This window comes from Pinus tabuliformis, chromosome 3_1, assembly GCF_031772625.1.
Source record: "Pinus tabuliformis cultivar Carrire ecotype Pingquan chromosome 3_1, CPIR1, whole genome shotgun sequence".
NCBI lineage: Eukaryota > Viridiplantae > Streptophyta > Pinopsida > Pinales > Pinaceae > Pinus > Pinus tabuliformis.
The window spans coordinates 710,003,779-710,011,123 of record NC_142301.1 but is presented as its reverse complement, the minus strand read 5'-3'; positions in this window follow the sequence as shown (position 1 = coordinate 710,011,123).

Genomic DNA, 7,345 nt, shown 5'->3' with positions numbered 1-7,345 from the left:
TGAAAGAATACAGGGACATCTTCTTCTCACCCACAGGGGTACCATTGCATTGTCAGGGCAAGCATTCATTCGATCTAACTCCTGGAGAACCTCTACCCAATGGGCCGATATATCGCTGCTTCATATTGGAAAATGCCAAGTACAAGTAGCAACATGATCAAACATCAGGTGCCACACAAGTTTTAGGTGGACGACAAAGTCTGGTTGCATTTGCAGAAAGAACAACTTTTCAATTTTTTTATTCAAAATTTTCACAAAAATATTTTATTTAGCATGTCATATTTAGCGAAAATGCCCTTTAATTATATTTATATGTAAAATGTGTATTTTTTGTTGAGTGTTTAAAATTATTATTTTTAGTGACAATTATTTTATGTACATTAAAGTATTAATTACCGATATATAAATATATAAAAAATCCTAACCTTAGAATATAAATTGAAAAAAAAAAAAAATCATTATAAAAAAACATTGTAAAGAAAAAAAAAAGCACAAGTTCATAGAACCCTTGAAAAACAGACATCTTAGGACAAAAAACAAGAACATGAATAAGACAACTTGAAAAATGGTTAGATAATCAACATTTAAAAAAAAGTTGGGCATAATTAAGACGTAAGAAAATTTCAAGTGTCATAAATATGCCTTAAAAAAAAAGGTTGATGCTTTTGAAACCTTGCATAAGCCAGCATAAAAATTAGAAACATTTAAAAAAAAATTATTTATACTTAATTATATCAAAAAATTTAAAGTGTCAAAAATAAGCCCTCTAAAAAAGGGGTTGATGTTGCATCAACACTTTTCAAAATAAGCATGAAAATCACTAACATTAAAAATAAAAGTTCATACTTGATACATAAGAAAATTTGAAGTGTCAAAAATATGTTAAAAAAAAGGTGTATTCTAAATCAACACTTTTAAAAATCGGATGATTTTTTGCTACCTCAAAAAAAATGAGAACTCAGTATAGTTCCCATATGAGAGTTTACAACATTGGTTTTATTTGCAACTTAATAATGCCTCATTCTTCCTTTTCTTGATTTCTAGGCAGTGCTTCTTGGTGCCGGTTTATGTTTTCTTGGAGCAAAACTTCACAAACGTCTTCAACAACAACATCAGCCTTGGAAAGATTTTCAATATTAAAATGTTCACAATAATCTTCAAACAAATATCCTTGTGAATATAATTTTATGTAAAAACAATTAAATGCCACATGGAAGTTCTTTAGAAAAGATATATTGTGACAAGGCAAGGTTTTATACCAGACCCTAGCTTCCTAGTCCAAAGAAAATATAAAGAACTTCATTTTCATATATTCATGAACAATACCTTGTTGCTCCATGCAATCATGCAAATCTTTGAGGTGTTGAGCTGGGCTTTCATTTGCATTGCCTCTGAACCTTGGCAAATAAATATTCCATTCAAGAAAAGAAGGCACATAATGAGGACAACCATCAATACAAAACAAATCTAATGGTGCAAATTTGTTAGCTAGAAATGTAGGGCTAGCTATTTGTAAAACCCAAAAAGTTAGGATTACCCAAAGTGAAGCAAATTGGTGAAGACTTACAGCCAATGAGTAGTCCTTGTCACCTTCAAGAATCATTTCTTAATACCCAGGGAAAAATACCTTCGTTTCTTCATACCTTGACAACGACACCAATTTTATGTTGTAACCCTAGAGACAACCTCTAGTTGGAGGAGTGCCCAGGACACCTGCCAGCTAGTAAAGATTTAATTATAAGGCCAAATGGAAAGAATGGTTGGAGAGGTAGATTATGAGAGTTGTAATGATTACTCTAATTCTAAAACCTGTTTTTGTAAATCAAGATGGCCATGAACAATGAGGATTGAAAAATTTAAATTAAAGAGGTGATTAGAGGAAAAGTAGAAACAAATAGGGTTTTAGCTTAGGCACTTAAGAATATGAACCTCAACTTTGTAGAAAGAATGGTGAATAAAACGAGAACTTGTGAGTGAATTTGTGGAACGTGGAGTGCCTATTAAAGGTTTTTAAATCAAGAAGTTGAGTACTAACAAGTAAATTCAAAATCATTAACTTAAATAACCCAAATGCATCATACATTATTCCAACAGAAGAAATACACAAATGAATTGAAAAATATAGAAAGTGGGAAACAATTTTTGCAACTTGCCTAGAGATGGAATCAAACTGGTCTCTATTCCTCGATTTCAGAGAGAAATTTCATTACAATTTTTTATGCATCTTCAAAGCCTCCCCGTCCCCCACCACCCCCCCCCCCCACCCCCCCCCCCCTTCATCTTATGAACACCAAAGCCCCTTCATTTGGTTCTTCTATCTCCTCTTTTAAAGAAGAATATTACATGCAAGAATAGATACATGTAAATATCAAACTATATAGTTGTCTATGTTTTAGACTTTTATTCTTCCCCTGGACCTAACTGCTCCTGTCACTCTCAAACTGATTCTTGAAAATAGTTATATGATTGTTCCTTTTGAGAGAATTTACAATAAAATATATATATATCTATATATATCTATATCTATATATATATATAAGTATGCTTTTAATAAAATAGGACTCGACCCTCTTAAAAACATTTACAATGTTCATGCATGGCTTTTTCAATAGTTTAAATAAATGAATAACATCAAATGGCCCCAAATAATCTATAACCCAATCTAAAGATCATCATTGTGGGCTCATGATCACGGTCTTTTGTCACATCGGAGTTGCACTAGATGCATGTGGGCCTTGGTGGAAGTTAGAAACTGTGCATGGGTCTTGGGTTCCACTAGGCATACGCTAAGGAAATCCACAACTGGTTTTAGAAAACCATAAAACCACTTTGCACCCCCTCCGTTAGTGGTTTTTGAAGATTGAGGTGAAGGGTGGTGCAATAAATCAGAATCGTCGATTTTATCTATATATGGTTTCATAACATAGCTTTGAGCCTCTCTCTTGCTAATTAAAATGTAATTACATCAACTCATCATATTTTGTTGATTTTGGACAAGTAACATGTGGATTGTAAATATTTCTCAAATATGTAGGGAGTATAGTCTTTAAATTATTTGTTAATCTTCCAACCATCTTAGATGTTATTATTAGACTCACATGTTCTGGTAATGGTAAAGGAAGGGTAGCTATTATATTTCCTCTTATGGCAAGGCTTTGTATACCAACACCAGTAGCAATCAATATATTCCTTACCTCAACTTCAATAAATAAAATATTTGTAGTCGAACTTGGCCAGTCAGTTCCATTATGTTGTTTGCAAATCAGATTATATGCCATCCATCAACTTCAACGATGTCTATCTCCCGGAATCAAAGTTTCACGTGTGCCTTTTTGTGTTGTTACCATTTCTAGATCAAAGCTTGTTATGTCCATATCATTGATTGCAATAACCCAATGATTAGAAACCTTCATATCAAAAAAAAGAATTCTCTCTTATACCTTCACTTATATTATCAGATTCAACCTATATGATTGGAAAATCTATTTCACTCCATCCATCACCAATACCATTCAAACTGACACATCCTTATTGCACAAAATAGGTCACAAAATCAACAAGATTTCCTTTTCCACAAATAAATATTTTCATCTTTCATATGTTTTATTTCCTTTGTTAGTTTTCCTGGTGTCACAGAGGATAGTGAAATATAGGATTTGAGTTGAGAGTGATTTCCCTTATTTCTTGTTGCGTCCACAACATGGGAAACATTTACGGTTCTAACAATATATGAAGAATGTGCAGATGGTAGTAGATAGACAAACAACAATTGTAACCAACACAACAATTATAACGCTTCCAAACCATACTGGATTGGCACCTGGATTTCTATCAAAGTTAATTATAGTTCTAACAATATTATTCACCCTTGTATAAATACAGTAGTAGTGAGAACCACAGGCAATATGAGACCAAGAATTAATGATGAAGGTTTCAACTCTCTAAGCTTTCGCAATCATGACAAAATTGCTTCCGTTAAACCATATTCTATTACTGGTTAAACAAGCTAAATAAAAGATATGAATGAAGAACCAACTTTAACACAAACTCCCAACATCAACATTAATATCCACTAAACTAGGCAAACTTTAAGTAACCAACTTTGTGCTTCCCACTTGATGGAATCCAATTGATATTTACTAATACCCTCATTGCTATGAAACTCATGTTTTTTTTTATTTCCCTAGTTGTAACAAGTACCTCTGCAGCGTAATGTATCCCAAGAGATGACCAAAAAGATCCCCAAGTAATGTAGGTGCACTGAATAAGCCTACCAATAACTAGGGATTTTCTATATAGGGAAATAGTGATAAACATAAATGTGGCAAGAGGAAAGCGATTAAGGCTTAAAATCTCAGAGATAGGGCCCATGTCATCAAAATACTCAAGCACGATAAGGAGAGGGACATCACATCTCGAACTCCTCCCTAAACCAATAAAGCAGTCCAAAGCAACAATGGCTGCAAAATAACTGAGACGTATAGTGCATTTGCAAACTTTTGAGAGTAGACAGTCATGTATTTTCCTAGCGCATCAAAATAGATGACCTAGAACTATTTAGAACCCTTCTCATTTTTTATTTTTATTTTTGGTTTTGTAAATGAGGTGAGGTTAAAACTTCAAGTAATAAAGTGAGCATATTTTCTCTAAGATGTTGAAGGGAAACAGGCTACAAACATTACAATTTGTCGTGCCCATATGATAAACTATTATGAAGTCCATGTAAGAAAAATCAATACGAGATAGCCATACAACCTCCTTGTAAAATTGGAAGTTACTCACAACTTTTATCACTCAAGAATGAAATATATCCTATGACTTTATCTGAGCAGATGGGTGTTTGGCCACACGAGAAAAGTCTTCTACAATCTAAGGGTTAGGACCACCCTAATACTTGCCTCCTACACCCATATCCTCCAAATCAACAACTTGAGTTGAAGGATTCCACAACTGCAATCACCTGCACGTCTATATGAGAAGATTGTATACATGTGAGAAGAAACCAAAATAACATTATTTTCTGCCTCTAAAGAATACTTGTGTGTGACTCTCATAACCACATGATTTAGATTATGATACGTTATTTTTCTCCCCTTAAATAAGCCTTCCCAACCAAAGCTTCAAGACCCATAAATCCACCCATCTATGCTTTCTATATACTTCTATAGTCAAGGTGTAAAAGTCGAGGTAGAAGCTGCTCGAAGACTGGTATAGGAACACCTAGAGGTGGAGAGGAAACAGGGTGATTCCAACACTTGATTTAGGTTGTGGGGCTTGACGTGGATGATGTTTGTTTTATTTTAAATAGCTCCACATTGGTAAGCTAAAAATGTGTTTTATATACAACATCATTTGTGTCACTTGTCGACGTGTTGTGAAAACAGCTTGTTGTCCCTCCTCTCAACACCATTGTGTGGTGCTTCCTTGTGATTGTAGTTGGTGTACTTTTATGGAATTGCAACATGGAAGAGGGGCTAGGAGATTTAGCCTTTGAGCCCAATGTTTTTTTTTCTTTAATTAGAACACTTTTTTGGATAAAAGATCAAGAGTAATAAGAATGCTCTTTGAAACTCCAAAATTTTCCAAATTCAATTTTTTTGTTTGGGAAAACAGAAATCATAAAATTTTGTCATATGATAGATAAGACAAAAATGTTTGCAACCAAAGAAGGCTTTGTATAAACACCTTATAATGTTTATACTTGGATTAATGGATTAAGGTTTATCTTGTTATTATATGGATTAAGTATAAGGACTCACTTGACACAAGGAGTGGCAAGTTGTTCCATGATAGAGAGAGTAATATGCCCTCTACAAGTGGACCATACTAGATAGCATATATGCTTTAGTGTATAGGAAGCAACAGTGGTAGCAGTTATGATTGCCATAGAAGGATTTGTCTTAGTGCCAGAGGGAGAACCTAGTAAGGGTGACTGAAAATAAGTTGTCATGATGGATCTAATGATGGAAGTTGATCTATTTATGGTTGATACAAGGCATGTGGCTCAACATGTGTTGAAGTACTTGAATGGTACAATTGGACATGGATTGAAGTTATGAAGTGAAACTACTGAAATATACAGATTTATATTGGGCAAAGAGTGTTGAAGATAGGAAGAGCACATCATGATGATGATTTAGTTTTGATTTTTCTTAGGAAGGAAGCATACATCTGTCATACTCAGGACTATAAGAGTTGAGTATATTGTAGCTAGTTTGGTGAAATGTGAAGTAGTTTGGCTTCAGTAACTTCTCGCATGAATGTTTGATCAAGTGCAGGAGACAACCATGATGATAGGTCAAAGAAAATACCAAAATATGGTACATAAGGAAGTAGTGAGGATCATAAAGCCTCTATCCCAAGGAGAAGTTTGTATACTTCAAGGACAAGCTTGAGAACTTTGTATACTTCAAGGACAAGCTTGAGACATTTGTATACTTTATGGACAAGCTTGAGAATTTTGTATACTTCAAGGAAAATTCGGAGTGGTTGAAAATATTTTCCTTGGTTAGAGGGAGTGATGATGTTGTTGCATCAAAGGGCAGACATTCTCCCTAAGTCAAAATATAGGTAGATCAAAGTATTGACTAGGGGGCACAAAATGTGGTTATCAAGAATGGCTTAGAGAGCATTAAGGCCCAAATTGCTCTCTAGGTGGGTGAGTGAGTTCCTCTAACATTGGGCACGAAAGTTACCATTCAAATAACATGCATGAATGGTAATAGCCCGGGGTTTCATCATAGGTCACAAGTGTTAACTAGGTTCCAAGTGATGACTTGGATAATCGATGAATTTCTCCAAGTGACAACTTGTTGAGCATGATGTTTTCCACGTGTAGTGGATTGACACATCAACATAGTTACTTTATTTAGAGACAATCATTCTCTATGGGTGAAATATATTGCCTAGAATTAGGGAGAATATTTCGACAGAGGACAATCATTCTTCTTGTGTCAATTATGTTGACCAGAATTAGGAAGAATGGTCCTAGAGGCCCATAGTCACGTAGTTGAGCAGGTGCCTTTCATCATCAGGATTAGACTCTCCAAATAGGTTGAATGAGCACATTTAACATTAGGCCCAAAATTTCTCATGAAGAGTGAGGCCTTTGGAGATTCACCATGAATCGACGATATTGACTAGATTGATAGTGAACCAAGATTAGTCTAGGTCAGGAGAACCGATTAGGATTATGGTGAAGATACACGTAAGTCAGAGGTACTAACCAAAATTATGGTAAATAAGTGATGATGTTGATTTACCTTGAGCCAGGGTTGTTCACCGAGATTATGGTAATAGAATGATGTTGATGTTGATGATAAGTTATGAACATTTTATTAGAGAA